Genomic DNA, 21,468 nt, shown 5'->3' on the forward strand with positions numbered 1-21,468 from the left:
ATCGATATCCCTTTTTGTGCAATGCATATCCAACAAACACACATTGCAATGCATGGGAAGTTAACTTGGTGCGTTGGTGCTTGTGTAGATGCACAAATGCCACGCAACCAAAAACACGAGGAGGTAGATTTAGGACGGTTGGGGTAACTACGACATTAGTAAGAGCTTGAAGAGGTGTTTGAAAGTTAATTGAGCTAGAAGGTACCCGATTGATCAAGTATGCGGCAGATGTGATTGCTTCTCCCCAATAAGATATCGGTGTTTTTGCTGCTATCAAGAAAGCACGAACAACCTTTAACAAGTGCCGATTTTTTCGTTCAGTGACTCCATTTTGCTTGGGTGTATTGGAACAAGTAGTCTGATGAATGATGCCATGTCCTTCCAAATACTTTTGAAGATCAAAACTTTGATATTCTCCACCATTATCACTATGCAGAACCCGAACCTTTGCATTGTACTGAGTTTCAATCATTTTATGAAAATTTTTAAACAACAAGTTCACTTCATTTTTGGTCTTCATCAAGCATAACCATGTCATTCTGGTACAATCATCAATAGAAGTAACAAACCAACATGAGCCACTCAAAGTTGGGACTTTGGATGGGCCCCAAACATCAGAATGTATAATCATACAAGGAAACAGACTTTTATTCAAAATTAACAAAAATAAAGCACGATGGCTTTTAGCCAATTCACAAATATCACAACGAAAACCAGAAATATCACTCTTTGCAAACAAACTAGGAAACAATTTTTTTAAATAACCAAAGGAAGCATGTCCCAGACGTCGATGCCACAACCAAATTTCAGACTTTTTCTTCTCCCCCTCAGATCCATCTGCCATCAAGGCTTGTTGCAACTTATTTGAATCCTTTGACTGCAAGTCGAAGTAATAGAGTTTTCCCCGCTTAATACCACAACCAATCATCTGTCTTGTTAGGATGTCCTTAATCACACAAAATTCAGGCCAAAAAATGACAATACAAGATAAGGCTGCAGTGATTTGAGAAACTGACAAAAGATTGTAATCTAAAGATAGAACAACTAAAACAGAATCCAAATTCAAAGTATCAGTAAGAGTTAAGGATCCTTCCCCAATGACTGGGGTTGTGTTACCATTGGCTGTGGAAACAATTTTTTGTAAGGAAGGTCTAAGGGGTGAAACCTGTCTAGAATCAAAAGTCATATGATCTGTAGCACCAGAATCAATTATCCATGCACTATTAATAATAGGTGTAAAAGTATTTAAAAACTTACCACCATGATCAATAGCGGCTACCAATGTAGAGGCTTTCTCAGCAACATTAGCCTCTGTTTTTATTTCGGCAACAGTTGTAGTCGAGGTTTTCTTGGAATCATTCTTCCGTTGATCACGATTATTATCATTAATAACAAAGTGTTGATAGCCTAAACATGATCTAAAGGTCCATGGTTCAAACCCTCGGTTCCTCATTGCTTTCTTGGTCATACCAAGAGTCGTTGCTTTGAAATTGTGGGATATCCAGATTGGTGGGACCAGTCTTATTGCAGTGAGTGCATTTGAAGGTTGACTTATCAATATTAGGGCTTGTCTTAGGATGGTTGATCACTGTCAGACTACCATAGCGACAAAATATCCAGGATTTCAGTTCCATGGCTCTGATACCATCTTCAAATTGATAAATGGTAGTTTTTTCATTCATTCTTTCATTCATTCATGTACAGAGTATATATAGAGGGTAATCACCATTTTAAGAATGGGAAAGAATGATACAAGGAAAGAATGATATAAGAAAATAACAACTAATATCCTAATATCTCAACTTTCCTAATATCTCAAAATTCCTAATATCTCAACTTTCCTAATATCTAAACATTCCTAATATCTCAACACTAAATGATATAAGGAAAGCATTCCTAATATATCAACAGAAAATATTTATGACTAAAGGAAAATTTAAAAAGTAGATAAATAGAATTTATGATAGAATGAAAAAGTTTTATTATGTAAAAGTGAAATATATATATATATGTGTGTGTGTGTTTGTTTTGAGGTGATTGACGGACAATGATAGAAGTAAAATAAATAGATAAAAAATTAATTAGGGTAGTTGGAAATGTAAATTGAGGATAATGTATACAAAAGTAAAGAATAAATTAATAGCACGTGATAAATTCTCGTTAAGTAAGAAATATTTATTTAGGTTTATATTAATGATATTTATTTTATTTGTTTAGGTGAATTTGAAGTTTAATCGACTTTATTTCTCAATTCAAATTTTACATTTGCATTAGCTAAGAAATTATCACCCTTAAATATATTTTTCAATACTATTTTTTTGAAAGGGCATGAAAATATTATACCATTCCAAGAAATTTTATATTGTGAAAACCATTATTTCTGTTGTTGTTGACCCTTATTGCCCAATTGTATGAGAATTGGAAAATCTAGTCAATAGGGTAATCAATGACCTAATTGTACCATTTGATTGTCTAGTGCCTTTTGAACTGAAAGACATGTTTCTAAGGGTTACCCTAGTTTGGTAAAAAATTGTTCAGGTTCTTTATGTTTGAAAGTTTTGTTATGTATTACGTTACTTTTATTTGTATAAAAAGAAAAAAAAAATTGTTACTATATTCCTTGCTAAGCTAAAGCTTACTATCTTTGCTTTTGAACCCTTTTCAATTTGTAGATGGCAATGAGTGAGTTTGGGCTAGGAAGGGTTCTTATTAGTTTAGTATTTTTGTTTAGCCTTAAAGCCTTTGTTTAGACATGTTGATTTGAATTATATGTTGTCTTTTAATTTTTAGCTTGACTTGAATTGAATGAACATTTTGTAATTATGTGAATCATTAAACTTCCATCTTGGCAAGATAGGTTTATCTCTATGATTTCACTCTAATAAGAGTATCTATAACTTTTGTTCACTTTGACTATTTCGTTATTTTTGCATGAATGTGTAAAATTGACAAGGTTGCCCTTGGTCTCAAGGTTAGGGATGTTACAAAGTGGTATCAAAGCAACAAGATAAGGTCCTATAGACTTCTTAGTTAGGTTGAGGTTTAAGTTAGATCTTGTGAGGTTTCAGAACCTGCTACTCTTGTTTTAATCTTTTATGTATTATTTATATTACTAATTGGTTCAAACCATGCAATGACTAGGTTATATCTCCCATGGTAGCCCTACATCAAGGGAGATTGTACCTTTTAAGACCATTAGAAATGAGAATGCTATACCCAAGGCAAATGAAGGCTTAGAGGCACCTCTTTTGCCTACTGATGGGGTAGCTCAACATTTAGGTACTTGGGTTAGATTGGTTGAGCACCAAACTCATGCTACTAAGACTCAGACTCAATCTATTGAGATACATACATAGTGTCGGTCATTTTCTTCCATTGAGGATTCATTTGAGTAATTCAAGAAGATGGGCCCTCCTTCCTTTAATAAGGAGCCAAATCCTTCAGAAGGTGAGGCATGGATTTTGGATATTGAGAAGCATTTTGATGTTTTAGGTTACTCAGAAACTTAAAAGGTGACCTTTGCCTCTTTCATGGTAGTGGTGAGGTAGAACATTGGTGGAGAATGGAGAAAAGACTTATATGAGGTCAGGATCCAACTTTATGGGACCAGTTTGAGGAAGAATTCAACAAAAAGTATTTTCATGAGAATTTATGATGCTAGAAGGAGATTAAGATTTCATAATTGGAACAAGGTGATATGTTAGTGGTGAAGTATGAGGCTAAGTTTATAGAGCTCTCCCAATTTTGAGAAACATGAAAAAAAATCCAACACGTATTCTATCTATGGCACATGATTAAAGAGATTTCACATTGGCATAATTATCAAAATTTGAACCTATTTTAGGAAATGTAAATTTACAACCACTTGAAGTATCATTCTTAATGCTACTTTAGTTTTGAGTCAAATAAATTGGGGTAAATTTAAGGCAAAAGACATGCCACGTCCTTGACTAATTCAAAGGCCAACCTACTCCACATATTAATGAACAATAAAGAAAGAATGCCTATGATTTATCAAATATTTCTCAATACTTAAAGGCAAGACTTTACTCAAAAGAGTTAAGTGACACATTATTTTCTCATATGCATCATGACAATAATTGACACACAAAGTCAATTTTCATGTCTTTATCAAATTTTTTAGTGCAAAATGGAATAGTGGTTAAAAACTCTTTTACCTCCTTAATACAATCAATATGAACAAAACAATATATCAAAGTCTCAAAATATCTTGCAAGACAAAGCTCGTTAGCTTATTGCCCGAACAAAATGATAAAACATGAAGGCCAAATGGGAAGGCCATTGGGAGGGCCCTACAACTGCACATAGCACTTGACCAAGTTCTTCAAATTTGCTTTTGAAAAGCCTTTGCTTTTTTATCTCGTTAAATTGGCTACTAGAAAGGAAGACAAATTAAATCATTTAAGAATACCTTTTTCCAAGTGTATTAATTATAAAAAAATTGTTATAAAAGTGAATTAAAAACCATGTTCTAACACATTCAATCCATTAAACAACATGTAATAATGCACCATATAAAAAAGATAAAATATTTGAGAGGTTTAAATTTTAAATTTTAAAGTACATATATTTTAGAAAAATTAATCGTAGAAATATGTATTTCAATAGTGAAATCATAAAAAAAAATAGAAAAAAAATAAAATTACCCTATAACCCTCATCTCCTCATTTTCTGCCAACTATAAAAAAAATTTGTTGTTTTCTTTTGTTTTGACATGACAAGTCAAAGAGCTTATCATTATTTCCTTTTAGAAAGAAAAATTGACACATGGCAACCAATCATGCCACATGATTTTGAATTTTTTATTTCTATTTTTTCACTATTTCATCTTTTACATTTATTAATTTCGATTATTTATGGATATTTTAAACATAAAATGAAAATATATAATAAATAATTAATGAAAACAAATTTAATACAAAAATAAATTCATAATGAACAAATTTAGAAATTTAAGACATAAGATTTTTTATATTCCTGCTAAATAACATATATATTTAATTTACAAATCTTATTGTATTGTCATATTATTTTATTATTTATATTTATTGAATACAACTTTTATAAGAAAATATATTTATTTTTTATTTTATATAAATAAAAAATTAAAAATTTAAACAAAACAAAAGTTTAGAACCACAATGAAGTTTTTATCTTACATAATTAAAAATACTAAACATTTTAACGAAGATGAAAGTTAAAGTTGTGCTCAAGTTACAAGCATAAGAAAACTAAAACCGTGATCATTAACTTTGATTTTCATATGAAAGTTTCAAAAAATTTAAAAATATAAATAATTAAAAAAATATGACAATGTAATCAGATTTATAAAATAAATAAATATTTTATTTAAGAGGAATATAAAATATCTTGTGTCCTATGTGTCAAAATTTGTTTGTTATGTAATTATTTTAATCTTAAATTTGTTCTTATTAATTATTTATTGTATATTATTATTTTGTGATTAAAACATCCATAAATAATTAAAATCAATAAATATAAAGAAAGGAATAGTGAAAAAAAATTAAATAAGAAAAATTTCATGAAGCTACACATTAAAAAAAAAAAAACAAACAAAAATATGGAGATATCATGGAGTAAAAAAAAAAACAAAACAAAAAAAACATGTGATATGGTTGTTTATCATATATTAAAGTTTTATTTAAAAAGAAAAAACAAAAAAACAAAATAAAACAACAACAAGAATAGTCTCTTAGGCTTATCATGTCAAAAAAAAAATTATTTAAATGTGGTAATTGACGTGAAGATGAGAGAAAGGTTAGAAGAAACTTTTGAAAGGGTTAAGGGACACTATTAAAAGTTTGATGATTTTAGAATTGAAGCACATGCTTTCAAGATTATTTTATCCCATATATATATAGATAAAACTTGTTTTAATAGTTGTTTATGTGACATGACAAGAAGGAAAGATAGTTAAAGACTTTCATTTCTTTAAGGGATAATTGTGTTTTGGACCCAGCTGGGCCCAAAAATTAAGCTTTGGTTCATATAAGTGAACCATTTAAGGCCAAGACCCAAAGAAAGTGTCAAAATTGAGAAGAATGATATGAATTTTTAATATTTCTAGAAATAGCCTTTGCTGACTATTAAAAAAAATTTTAAAAATCCAAGTTTGAATTCTTACCGTAATTTTCTCTTTCTTCAACATTTCAACCCTAGACAATGGTTGTTTTCCTCTCTCCCTCTCAATTTCCTCCCTCGCTTCTATTTCATATTTGTGTTTCTTTCCTTTTCTTTCAATTTTATCTCTCCCAACCATTTGATTTCAACTCAAATACATTGTCATAATCTCTCTCCTAATTTCAGTTCACCATCTATCGTTCCATCATCAATCCCTATTGGCATTGCCCTCCGTGTCGACCGTAGTTGGCTATTTGAGGTTAGTAGGTTCTCCGATTTTCTTTTCTCTTGATTTCATCTCTACCGACCATTTGATTTCAACCCAAATACATTGACCTAATCTCTCTCCCGATATCAGTTCACTGTCTATCGTTCCCTCATCGATCCTTACCACCATTGCCTTCCATGCAAATCATAGTTGGATATTTGAGATTAGTGGGCTCGCTAAATCTCACCCTAGATTTGCTTAATCCTATATTTTGTTTAATCCTCATTGGTATGAGGAGAGAGATTTTTTTTCCTGTTAACCTACGTTTTACGAAGTCAATTTTGGGTGCTATTAATATTTGTTGCAACCTATCTCATAATGGAAATAGTTCTTATTTATTATAGTGTTTTTTATTCTAAGATACATAGGTGACTTGTGAATTTTGGGTCCTTGGCTTTTCTTTTTTTATACTAATGGATTTTTTCGACAATTGAACCAAATTCTGGGGATGGAATATATCAAAATTATGCACCATCCTTACATAATTTTTGGATAGTAGTATTCATCAGTACTCTGTTTTATTGGTGATACTCACTAGTGGCCCTCATTTTTTATTCCAAGATAAACAAGCTTAGTTGCTATTTGCCTTTTATAAGTGGTTATGAATTGTTCTCCTCTTGACATAAATTAAAACTATTCATGCGCTTGAATACAGTGAGTATCTAAATGGAATTCTATGATGGCACCAAGAAATACAATGTGTCAATATTCTTTTTAAAAAAATATTATTAACCATGTTACCCTTCAGACTTGTAAACCAAGGTCATGGGGTTAGATTCAATCAACATTGGCTCACACTTACCTCAATATGAGCATAAACCTGTGTCTCATGTGAAAGAATAGATAGCTTATATTACTCATCAACACCAATTTGTAACTGCATAGCACATAACAAATTTCACTAGCAAAATTGGCATTTCTTTAGTAAAATAAACAAAATAATACAAACTGAAACAAACTTCAAATAACTTTTAGAGATTTTCATGTGAATATGAAAATAAAGTTCTAATGAAAAAGGAAATTATATACTACTATTTTCCTTATTATTCCAAACCTTTGGCTCAGGGTTTGATTTCCACATCAGAAAAAGTACTCATCAAATAAAATGTACACAACATCACTACAAGTCCCATACCAAGTCAATTTTTAAATTTTTGTAAGAATAAATTGAAAATATATGAACAATCAAACTCCTATGCATTACAAGAACTAAAAATCAAAACTCTTATCTTCATTCACAAAGAAAAAGTGCTTATTCAAAAGTTGTTTTCAGATCATGATTTAACTTCAATAAATAAAAGGGTTTACTTGAACAATGTCAAGTGTATTGATTGGACTTGGTTTTCTTAATCAAGTCTCTGAATCAACGTTAAGTTTGATTTAATGATAGTAAGTTTTTTATTCTATTAGTAGTTCTGAGTCATATGTGCATGAGCATAGGTGCATATGATGCTATGAACAAAGTGTGGAACCTCAAATTAGTTCATCAATGTAAGGTTAAAGACCTAGTAGGGTACGTACTTCATTCATAGGAACATGAATTGGTTTTATGAAGATTATGGAGCATAAGATCATATATGTTATTGAGGAAGCTAGGATTTATGGCATGGTAGTTAAAAGTTGTAGTAGAAGTGATATTCTAATTCCTAGGTTAAATGTTTCAACAACTACTGTGTCTTATGTATTTGTTATTTTCGTTTTTTTTTTCAATGCATTATTATGATTTTAGAGAATGTTTTATATTTTTTTTCATGCTTGTCTTTATGAGAAAAAAAAAACATTCAAAATTGACCAACACTAAGTCATGCTAAGGTGAGCATCTCTTAGGGTCAGATAAGGCACCCATTGCACTTTAGCCCATGTCATTGCAATTGTCAATATAACAGAAAAAAACACAAAATACACAAAAAGTAACCAAATATGTTTGTGTTATTACCTATTATTAGATCAATTGACTTTGAATGGAATGAGTAATTAAAAGTTACAAGTTATCCATCATGAAAAATACGAACCAAATTTCTATCAAATGTACAAAGCTGACCTAGGAAACAAGTCAACAGTTGAAAAGCTAGGCACTGAACTACAAAAAGTGTTTATCTACCAATTATAATTGTTCTGCTACACAAATCCTATTTATCCATCAAACTAGATTGAGGATCATCTCCTTTCTAAATTTAGGGTCATATGGTCTTCTTCCCTCTTGTCCTGAATAGATGCCTGCGTCTAGGTTTCAACTAACATATTCATTTTCTAGCCATTTATCTATCTTAACATCTCTATTTTAGCATGCTTATTTTATGTGGGTAGACACCAATAGTACAAGGCCTGTATCTAGGTAAATTGCCCTTTAATGTTAACCTAACAACCTAAAACTACTTTCCCACAACATCTATCATGCTTTAATCTTGTAGTTAATGTTCACTTCATTCTCCATATATCAATGATCAGTTGAAAGAGAACCAAATAGTCACTTGGCCATCAATTCTTACAATTCCTCTATTCTATTCTTGAAAATATTTATAAATTCTACTCTAGGCTTATTGGTTTTTTTATGGATAGGCAAACAATAAAATATAAAAGATGTCACTTAAAGAACATCGCAAGTACACGAGATAATTGTACTCTAGTTAGTAAAGTTATATTTTATAAAATTTATTTTTTGTTTCATTTAAAATCCCTAGATTGAAGGGTTCCTTTTCACAGTTATTGTAAGTTGTTTACATGCTATATATATATATATATATATGATTCCAATGAATTTGTAGCATGAATAAAAACTTAAAAGACTAAGAATGGTCTACTTACCTCTAGTCATTGTATGTGTTACTATAATCGGTTTTGAAAAACCCAGATTTCCAAACTCTAATCTCCTTTTTAGATGGTGTTTCTGAAGATAATTACAGCAGACGAGTTCGGGACCATTTTTAAAATCTTTATAACCGTGGCTTCCATCATACCACATTGCTCTTGCCACCATGTTGAGCAGTTGCTGGAATGTGCTCCTTAATCGCAACGGAAGAGTAATGGTGGAGGACGTGGTCAAAGTGCTAGACCACATCTGAAGTGTTGGACGACATGGTGAACGTGTATTCAGCAAGTGGTAAATGTGTATTCAGCTAACATTCTCCCACTTGGTCCACACCTTTAACCTAATGTCCTATCTTAATCCATCAATTATCCCATTAAGTAACAAATACATGAATCATGGTGATAAGTCCTCTATTTAATGAGTGTTACCTTCCATGTATTACAGTGTACTCATTTCTTAACATTATACTTTATGTGGCAATATTACTTAATGAATAAACCCTATGTTCATTCTTGGTCCAATGAAGTTGAATTTTCTCAAAATTAAATAAAAGTGCACATCAATATGAGAAAACATCATAATAAGAGTTTGTACAATTGAAACTACATAAGGGAACTAAGTCCCATGTTCACTACATGATCCTTGAATTTCAACGGCGGCATGCCCTTAGTCAAAGGATCAGCGATCATCAATTCAGTGCTAAAGTGCTCAATAACCGGTTTATTTTCTTTAACACATTCTCTTATGGCTAGATACTTAATGTTGATGTGTTTGCTTCGACTTCCACTTTTATTGTTCTTCACCATAAAGACTGCAGTTGAATTGTCGCAATGTATACTCAATGGCCTATATATTGAATCCATAACTCTAAGCCTGGAAATGAAACTCTTAAGCCATACACCATGTGAAGTAGCCTCAAAACAAGATATGAACTCAACTTCCATAGTAGAAGTAGCAGTCATGGTCTGCTTAACGCTCCTCCAAGATATAGCTCCACCAACCAATATAAAAATGTATCCAGATGTTGATTTACGTGAATCAACACAGCCAGCAAAGTCTGAATCTGAGTAGCCAACAACCTCTAAATTGCTTCTCCATCTGTACATAAGCTTGTAATCTTTGGTTCCTTGAAGATATCTCATCACTTTCTTTGTAGCTTTCCAGTGGTCCATACTTGGGTTACTCTGATATCGTCCTAATATTCCAACAGCAAATGCAATGTCAGGCCTTGTGCGGACCTGAGCATACATCAGACTTCCGATTGCAGAAGCATATGGAATGTTCTTCATTTGTTCCCTCTCAAGATCGTTTTTCGGGCATTGGTCCAGATTAAACCTATCACCCTTCACTATATGGGAAACACTAGGTGAATAATTCTTCATCCGAAATATCTCTAAAACTTTATTGATATAGGTTTCTTGAGACAAACCTAAGATACCTTGAAATCTGTCTCTATGGATCTTAATGCCAATGACATAAGATGCCTCACCCATATTCTTCATGTCGAAATTTTTAGAGAGGAATTGTTTCAACTCATGAAGTAAACCCTTATCATTGGTTGCAAGTAAGATGTCATCCACGTATAAAACAAGAAAACAAACTTTACTCCCACTGACCTTAAGGTATATACATTGATCCATAACATTTTCTACAAAACCAAATGAAGAAATTATGTTATGGAATTTTAAATACCATTGGTGGGATGCTTGTTTTAAACCGTATATGGATTTCTTAAGCTTCCAAACCAATTGCTCACCATCACTAGAGGGGAATCCTTCAGGTTGTTTCATGTAAACCTCCTCCTTTAGCTCTCCATTAAGAAATTTTGTTTTCACATCCATTTGTTGCAATTCTAAATCAAAGTGGGCTACTAATGCCAATATAATGTGCAAGGAATCTTTCTTAGATACAAGAGAAAAGGTTTTCATGTAATTGATTCCTTCTTTCTGAGTGAACCCCTTTGCAACAATTTTGGCCTTGTATCTCTCAAAGTTGCCTAATGAGTCTTTCTTTGTCTTAAAAACCCATTTACAACCAATGGTTTTTGCACCATTAGGCAACTCAACAAGGTCCCAAACATCGTTGCACTTCATGGAACTCATCTCATCCTTCATGGCATTGTACCACAATTCTGATTCTTTACAACTCATGGCTTGTGAAAAAGATTCGGGATCATTTTCGGTTCCTATATTGTAGTCACATTCTTGTAGATACACTACATAATAATTAGGAATTGTTGACCTTTTAGTTCGAGTAGACCTTCTTAAGGTTGCACCAATATTTTCTAAGGAAGTATGAGGTTCAACTTGTTGTTCAGAAGTGTCAGGCAACTCCTGATCAACTTGATCTACTGGAATGTTGTCAATAGCTTGTGGAACTTCAATGACTGGTTGAACTTCAGCGATTGTTCGTTCTTCACCCGTTTGTACTTGAAGAGTGTTATGAATAATAAACAATCTATCACTTGAAGTGGAAGGTTGAGACTCTGTATGATCAATATCAGAAACTATGTTTTTGAATTGATCGCTCCCACTGACCAAGTCATATTCAAGAAATTTAGCATTTCTCGATTCCACAATCCTAGTGTTGTGAGATGGACTGTAAAATTTGTACTACTTAGACTTTTTAGCATATCCAATGAAATACCCACTAATAGTCCTTGGGTCCAGTTTCTTCTCTTGTGGATTATAAATTCTCACTTCAGACGAGCATCCCCAAATGCGCATATGTCGCAAACTCGGTTTCCAACCTTTCAATAACTCAAATGGTGTCTTTGGGACAACCTTGGTTGGAACTCGGTTTAATATATACACTGCTATCTTAAGTGCTTTAGTCAACAAGAATTTAGGAAGTTTTGAGCTGCTAAGCATACTCCTCACCATGTCCAATAAAGTTTGGTTTCTTCTTTCTGCTACACCATTTTGGTCTGGAGAACCAGGCATGGTGTATTGGGCAACAATCCCATGTTCTTGAAGAAACTTCACAAATGGCTCAGGTGATTGTCCATCTTCCAAGTATCTACCATAATATTCTCCATCTCTATCTGATCTCACGATCTTAATTTGTTTACCACATTGTTTCTCTACTTCTACCTTGAAAAATTTAAAGGCTTCTAAAGCTTCATTTTTGTTATGAAGTATGTAGAGATACATGTATCATGAGAAATCATCTATGAAAGAGATGAAGTATTTTTTACCATGAGAGTCCATGTCAAGACTACATATATCAGTATGTATGATCTCTAATATGGCAAAACTCCTAGTAGCACCTCTCTTTGACTTGTTGGTTTGCTTTCCCTTAATGCAGTCCACACAAGTCTCAAAGTCAGTAAAATCTAGAGTACTAAGTACCCTATCATTCACCAACCTTTTGATTCTATCCATGGAGATATGACCTAATCTTCGGTGCCACAATGTAGAGGAATCCTCATTAACAACACATCTTTTAATGCCAGTTTGGACATGTAATGAATTATGAGTGGTATCATTTTGTAAGAATATGCAATAAAGACCATAAGACAAAATACCATTCCCAACACAATCAGATTTATAAATCAAACTGAAAGATGTTTCTGAAAAATGAAAGGAATATCCAAACGGTACAAATCTAGAAACTGAAATCAAGTTTCGTGAGAAACTTGGTACATAAAAGGTCTTTTGCAATTCCAAAACAAAACCACCATTTAAATTTAAATAACATGTCCCTATTGCTTCCACATGTGAGCCCATCTTGTTTCCAAATAAGATGAATTGCTCACTTGTCACTGGCTTTCTTAGGTTTTGCATACCCTGCAAGGAATTTGAAATGTGGATTGTAGATTCAGAATCAATCCACCATGTGTTGACATTTACATTAACCATATTAGATTCATAACAAACAAATGAGGTAGGGTTACCTTTCTTCTCAAGCCATTTCTAAAATTTCAGACATTTCTTCTTCACGTGTCCTTTCTTTTTACAGAAAAAACACTTTTCGTCTTTCTTAATGTCAGATTTGGGAGGAATTTGTTGCTTCCCTTCCTGACTGGCTTGAGATTTTTCTTTCTTTCATTTCCTTTGCGTCACCAACATGGCACTTTCTCCTTGTTCCATCAATAACCTTCCTTCCTCTTGAACACACATGGTCATCAATTCATTGATAGACCACTTATCCTTATGTGTGTTATAAGAGATTTTGAAAGGTCCATACTGAGGCAGAAGAGTGTTAAGGATAAAGTGCACCAAGAAGGATTCAGACATTTCTACCTCGAGCTTCTTCAATTGAGCCACTATGTCCTTTATCTCCATAATGTGTTTGCATACACCTCTTATACCGGTGAGCTTCAGGGATGTGAACTTCATAATCAAGGTGCTTGCCAAGGCTTTATCTGAAGTGATGAATTGCTCGTCAAAAGCCTTGAGCAATTCGCGGACATTCTCATGTTGCTTGATCGAACCACATATACTAGCACTAATTTTTGTCTTAATGTACATCACGCTGAGGCGGTTAGATTTCTCCCAGCGTTCGTATAATAGTATTTCTTTAGGTATGCTGGTATCAGTGATCTTATGTGGTTCATCTTTCCTTATGGCATAGTCTATGTCCATGCACCCTAATTGAAGAAGAATTATCTCCTTCCATATCTTAAAGTTATCTCCCCTAAGTTCGGGAACTTCACAACGAATATCAGATATGCTAGGTAAAGCTGCACAAAAAGATTACAAGCTTAAAAAAAAAAATTGAGGCTTTAATATAAATTCATGCTTTACCAATGTAGAACATGCTTAAAATTGAATCTAATTTTATTAAAAATTGCATGTGGGCTAAATCTTTAATTCAATTAGATTCATTATCTTTATGATAGACTTTATCAAACTATTTTATTGAATTATGAAATTTATTATGAATATAGTTTGATATTTTCTATCTATAATCTTTATGATAAACCTATTAAATTAATTCTTCCTAACTCCTGTGGGTAAATTAGGAAAAATTAATTTTAATATTTTATCCTAATTAATTATATAAACATAATGAAAACCTTGTGGGGTAAAATCCATCATATTTATATAATTAATTACAATTAATGTCCATAATGTGATCCTTATTTACCTAATATATAATTTTATATAATTAAGGATGCTGTGGCTATTCCTTAATTATTTAAAATCATATGGTTTCATTAGACATTAAAACCATATGATATAATTTTAATATATCTAACACAAATTTAGGCAATAATTGCATGCATTAAAAGCTACAACTTTAATTTAGGCTACAAACATATAAAACAATATATAATTATTTATTTTGCATGTATAAAATTTACATGATAATTTTAAAAATAATTTAAAGGTTTCAAATTATGAATGAGTGCCTAAATCCAAATAAAACACAATCAATTCCATGCCCAATAAAATTCAAATTCAAATTCAAATCAGGCCAAAAAGGGCCTAAATTGGTCCACATGCCCACATTGAGCCCCATGGCCCAACAAATTTTATTTCTAGGCCATTACCGGTCAATCCATATTTAAACCCAAACTTTAGTGGGCTTCATTAGAAACCCAACCCTTAGTATTCAAAATGGGCCATTGTTTATGCATTAAGCCCAAAAGGCCCAATAGCCTTTTACACCAAGGCCCAAAACCTTAGTAGAACCCAATCTCTCTCTAGGTTCTTTCATTATTTTAATATCACTTTTAGCCAAAAAAAACCCAAGATCCTATTATTATTATTATTATTATAACATTTAAATATCAACTTGCAACTGAAACCTCCATCTAGTGGAGTAACAACTAGATCATTTCTTAGAAACATTTGCAATAATCTAGCTTTTATCTCTCAAATTGAGCTTAAAATTATAAATGATACTTTAAATTATAAAAATTGGATGACTGCTAATCAAGAAGAGTTAAATCAATTTGAAAGAAGTGAAGTATGGGAATTAGTACCAAGACCTTCAAATCAAAGTGTTATTGGAACTAGATAGGTCTTTAAAAATAAAATTGATGAAAATGACATAATTGTTAGAAACAAAGCAAGGTTGGTAGCCCACTGTTTTAATCAAGAAAAAGTGATAGATTATAAAGAAACCTTTGCCCCCATAGCTAGGTTGGAATCCATTAGGATGCTACTTGCCTTTGCATGTTTTAAAGACTTTATTTTATATCAAATGGATGTGAAAAGTGTTTTTTTTTTAATGGTTTTATAAATGAAGAAGTGTATGTTGAACAACCAACCGAATTTCAAAGTTTCAACTTTCCTAACCATGTTTTTAAACTTAGAAATACACTTTATGGTTTGAAAAAATCACTAAGAGCATGGTATGAAAGATTGAACAATTTTTATTTTTTTTTGGAAAATGGTTTTAAAATGGAAAAAATTGACACAACTATTTTCATAAAATCCAAAGAAAATGATATGCTTTTAGTTCAAATATATGTTGATGATATCATTTTTGGTCCTACTAATGTCTCTCTTTGTGAAGAATTTGATAAGTGCATGCATAGTGAGTTTGAAATGAGCATGATGGGAGAACTCAACTTCTTCCTTAGACTTCAAATCAAGCAACTAAATGAAGGAACCTTCATCAATCAAGCAAAGTATATAAGAGATCTTCTCAAAAAATTCAACATGGAGGAAGCTAAAACAGTGAAGACTCTAATGAGCTCATCCATCAAGCTTGATAAGGATGAGAAAGGTAAATCCATTGACTCTACTATGTATAAAGGCATGATAGGTTCTTTGCTATACTTGATCGCTAGTAGACCTGATATTATATATAGTGTATGCTTGTGTGATAGATTTCAATCTTGTCCCAAAGAATCTCACTTAAGTGTCGTAAAAAGAATTCTCAAATATTTGAAAAGGACAATGGACATAGGGTTATGGTATCCTAAGAGTGATAACTTTGAACTAATTGGTTTTTCGGATGCTGATTTTGCCAGTTGTAAGGTTAAAGAAAAAACACTAGTGGCAATTGTCATTTATTAGGACACTCACTTATTTCTTGGCATAGTAAGAAACAAAATTCAGTTGCTTTGTCAATGGTAGAAACTGAATACATAGCAGCCGGTTTATGTTATGCACAAATCATGTGGATCAAACAAACACTTAGAGATTTTGATTTATTTTTTGAGCATGTACCTATTAAATGTGATAATACTAGTTCCATAAGTATATAAAAAAATCTCGTGCAACACTCTAGGACTAAGCATATAGAGATTAGACATCACTTTCTTAGAGATCATGCACAAAAAGATGACATAACACTTGAATTTGTAAGCACTAAAGATCAACTTGTCAATATCTTTATAAAACCTCTAAGTGAAGAAAAAATTGTTGATATTAGAAGACAACTAGGGGTGATTTCATTATGATCAAATTTTTGCTTAATGAATTCTTGATGATATACCTTATGATTGCATAAATTTCATGTCATATACATCATATAGACATATACTTAGATAATGGTCAATTTTTGACCATTATCAAAATTCCCTTGGCATTAGGCATCAAAAATTGAGGAATTTAATTGAAAAGGGTAGGGAGATCACAAAATGAAAAAGTGTGCAAAAATTGGAAAGTCAAAATCATTAACTGCGTTGACTAGACGGTTAACTGATCCTCAGTCGATCGATCGGTTCATCAGGGCTGGGAATTTTAAGAGGCTTCCGCACTTTTTTTTATGCATTGTTCTCCTCCATTCTTCAGGGTTTTTTTGGTTTTGGCTTTTAGAGACTAATTTCAGTGCCTTTCGGACTTATTGACCTGATTTTCGAAGAGTTTTGAAGACTTTGAAGGCTAAGGTTTCCATTTTGGGTCATTTTCTCTTCCTTCAGTGCATCACAATCAACTCCAACACCGATCCATTTCCATTTTCGTTCATCAGCGTTTCAAGTGTGAGCCTCTACCAATTCTTTCTCTTCATCTTGCTTTGTTCCCTTCTTCTATGGCCCCTAAACGAGAGCTCGTAGCCTCCAGGGCACAAGGCAAGTACCTAGTTGAGTCGTCTCAGCTAGAGGCACGCCAAAAAGCACTGTTTGGCATCGGCTTGTTCAATACCATGGAGGACTACCAATGGTACAAGTAGCATTTTGCTCAGAGATGAGTAGTTCCCAGGAGAAACATCAACTTTCCCTAGCTTCAACACTTTGGATTTGAGGGATTATTCACGAGGATGGGCTGGTCGTCGGTTATTACTATTTTTGAGCCGATTTTTTTGAAATTGGTGCGAGCATTTTACTCGAGGGTGACTTATGGCATGGGTTGCCTGATCACATCTACTGTTAGAGGAGTTGAGATTCGTCTAGACCTAAAGGAAATCTGTCGTATCTTTGATATTGCTCCAATTGGACTCATAGTATATGAGTCTAAGACATGGCCCACTATGCCGAGATTTGAGCCTAAAGAGGCCATTTAGAGGATTTGTGGACTTCTAGACGCCCACAAGATGGGCAAATCCTCAATTCACAACTTGATAGTCATTAACATATGTCATGCTCTATTCTTTTACCATGGGGTAGACACCGAGATGAGGTCTCTTATTATGAGGCATTTCTTATAAATTCCATTCTAACTAGGAGACGGATCCATTTGGGATATTTGATGATGATGCACATGATTGCATGTTGCGAGAGCACAATTCGTGCACTCCCCTACGACCGTTTTCTTACCAGAGTATTAAAGGATGTCGGCGTTGACCTGAGTAAAGAGACAGATTTTGAGGCCCCTAGTGCATATGATACATATGATGATCGGTCCATGGGGATGATGAAATTTAAGAAGGCCCTAGATGGTTCTTGGGTGAGAAAAGCAGAGAGAGCACTAACACAGGCCCGGGGATAGTGACAAGCACATCCTAAAGTTGAAGAGAAGGAAGAGATTCAAGAGATGGAGGGTGGAGTAGATCCTTAGAGTGGCTATCAGTAGAGAAGACCCAAGCTTAACATTGCCCCACTCCAAACAGAGACTCCCTCATTGACCGGAGGTGTTCAGTTTGAGACTACCTTCTTTGAGCCGATGATGACTGAGCCGACTTTTATAGAGGGTCCATCTACTCAACTGTCATACACTAAACCTTCCTACTTTAGACTTGCATTCATTGAGCCTACCCATACTGAGATACCACCTCCTCAAGCACCTCTCGTTCCTAACCATGCTCCATGGATGGATTTATCTGCTCAGATCAGCTCTCTTGGCACTCACATGGAGGAGCTTGTTGTGGTTAGTGATACACGTTTTTACTCCATAAAGGATCGTATGGATCAGTATTAGGTTGTTTTCATTTCGCAGTTTGAGTATCTCCAGTAGAGGATTGATCATATTGATGATCGCTTGGAGAGTTAGCATGAAGAGATGATGATTTATCTGCGTTTTGTGTTTCCATCTCCACCTCATTTGCCTTGATTCGTTAGAGACCCCCATTTTTTCCTTTTTGATGTTTCCAAAAGGGAGAGATATTTTAAGATCTAGGAAACTAGATATAGGAGACTCACACATACATTTTTTTTAGATCGTACATATTGGACAATGATACATTTGACTTATGATATATGATATGCCTATATATTTGATGACTTACATTGTTTCTTGTTGCAAATTCTCTCTAATATGTCTTGATCATCTTGGTTTTAAGCTCTTTCTCTCTAATATGTCTTGATCATCTTGATTTTAAGTTCTTAAATATTGATTGTTGATCCATGATTGGTTTGAGGGGGAGATTATTCTTCTCCTAGATAACCAAGGTTTGTCATCATAAAAAAATGGGAGATTGTTAGCCTAAGGGCTCTTCTAATTGTGTTTTGATGATAACAAACCATGGTTAAGTTACTAATTAGTTTGAACTATAAAGAATTCCAGGTGTTAATTTGGAAATTCATTAAAGGACCTAATGGATGCAAGATCAAGACTTTTGAAAGACTTTTTAATCATAGGAAACTATGTAAGATGAATGCATGGGTGTACTTAGGATTTTCATATCATTTCATGCATCTTTGAAAACTCAGTTTATGCATTAAAGTCACATTTCCATCAAAATTTGAGTTCTATCAAATGAACCTTAAGCAAAACATTTCTAAATTGGCATATTATTGTACCTAAAGACCTTGCCTAAGTGCTAGAAGCAAAAAGACTAGAAAAAGATAGGTTTTTGTGGGTAAAAAATAGTGAACCGGTCGACCGGTTACTCCATCTCGGTCAAGAGATGTAAAAAACCTTCTTTCTCTTCCAGTAGCCCTTTTTTCATGATCGAGGGATATATTTTCCCGATCGAGGTCCGGTCAAGGGTAACAGTCACCTACTAAGCATTTAATGCTCCAATGGCTAGTGAATCGGTCGATCCCCAACTCGACCGATCGAGGTTGCTTTTTGACTTTTTGGCTCCCGAGGTTAGAAAGCTATAAATTGAAAGCTCCACTTCATTTATGAACAAGAGAACACCTTTATTTATCTGTTTACCTATTTTTTCTTGCCATAAAAGCTCTTATTCTTTTATTGATGCATTAAATATCCATTTGCATATTCTTTAGTGCACCTTTGTGATTCATCCTAACCTATTTGAGCCATTGTTGAGCTAGGTTGAGAGATTCAAACTTGTTAATAGAGTGTTAAAACCTTAAAGTGAGTAGCGACTTGAAGATGTTGTGTAAGAGCCCATTGGAGCCTAAATCCCAGTGTAAAAAGTGATTGGAAGCTTGGTTGAAGCTTCAAGTATAAGTGGAACCCTCACTTGGTTAGGAGCTTGCGGAGAGTGGATGTAGGCAAGGAAGTGTTGAACCACTATAAATTTGAGTGTGCTTTGTATAACCTTATCTCTTTGTTTGTGTGCTTCTTAAGCTTAATTTTATTGTGTTTAAAAAGAATTTTTTTTTATTATGTGCTTTGTATACTCAAACATTGACATGTTATATTTTGAGTAACTATTTAAGTGTTGTGGTTGACATTTGTATTATCTATTATGGATAATATGTTAACAACTCTTTAATAATTTGGTCATTGTTGGTTTATTGCTCATATTTGGATGAAGGGTAGCAATGCTTTGACTATTTGATAAAAATTGGGTTGATTGACATTATGAATGTATAACATCTTATATTGTGTTATAGATATGATATATGATGATTAACGACTTTTACAGGTAAAAAACTTTGTGAAAAAACTTAACAAACAGAGTAGATGCTATCAAAATTTAGATAGAATTTATTAATTTTTAAAAATTTTAATAATATATAAAATATGTATTTATGACATCACCAGTTTGACCGCCAATCCGACCAATGAACTGTGAACCAGTAACTTTTCTGATTTAATGACCGATCTGGTTCTGAAAACATTGTGAATTAGTCAAGGACGTGGCAAATCTTTCCCTTATTTTTACGCGTTAAGAATGATTCTTCATGTAGTTGTAAGTTTACATTTCCTAATATAGGTTCAATTTTTTCTTATTATGCCAATGTGAAATCTCTTTAATCATGTACCATAGATAGAATACATTTTGGATTGTTTTCATGCTTCTCAAAATTATTTCTAGAATAATTTTTATGATTGATTTATTTTATAAAGAAAAAATAAATTCTTAAGTGCTCATTTGGATACACTTGTTATTTTCTGTTTTTAAAAATGGAAATCAAACTTTTATATAAAATATAAGAATTTGAGACTTATCCAATGAGTTTCAATTAGGTTGATAATTTTGGTTAAAAAATTCCTAAATGTATTCCCAATTTGGGTTTTCCAAATCCTTCCTTAAATAACATGCCTGATGAAAATCAATGTGTTAAAAACATTTAAAGATTAAGTATGTAGTTAGGATAATGGATGGATGAAATTGAATCAGTTAGGTTTTTCCAAACTAATGGTTATCATTTTTTTAAAAGAAGATTTGGGAGTCTTGGGTGGCCCTTTCTTACTAGGTATTTTTAGTACCATCTTTTAAGATTGATTAAGCTTTATGTAGGATTGATCCATTTTTAGCTATGATTTTTTTTTTTTTTTTACCATTAATATCTTAAATAATTTGATATAATTTCTAGCTTTGTGAATTACATGGTTTAATTTATTAGGAGAGTGTTTATACATCTTTGTAACACCCAAATTACCTTGAGGTCGAGGGTGACCTTGTTAATTTTGAAAATCTAATAGAAAGGTAAAACATGCAAAATGACTAAATAGTCAAAGTGAACAAAAGTCATAAATACTCCTTTTAGAGTGAAATCATAGAGCTAAAGCTATCTTTCTAATATAGAAGT

Source organism: Vitis vinifera, chromosome 19 (genome assembly GCF_030704535.1).
Source record: "Vitis vinifera cultivar Pinot Noir 40024 chromosome 19, ASM3070453v1".
Lineage (NCBI taxonomy): Eukaryota > Viridiplantae > Streptophyta > Magnoliopsida > Vitales > Vitaceae > Vitis > Vitis vinifera.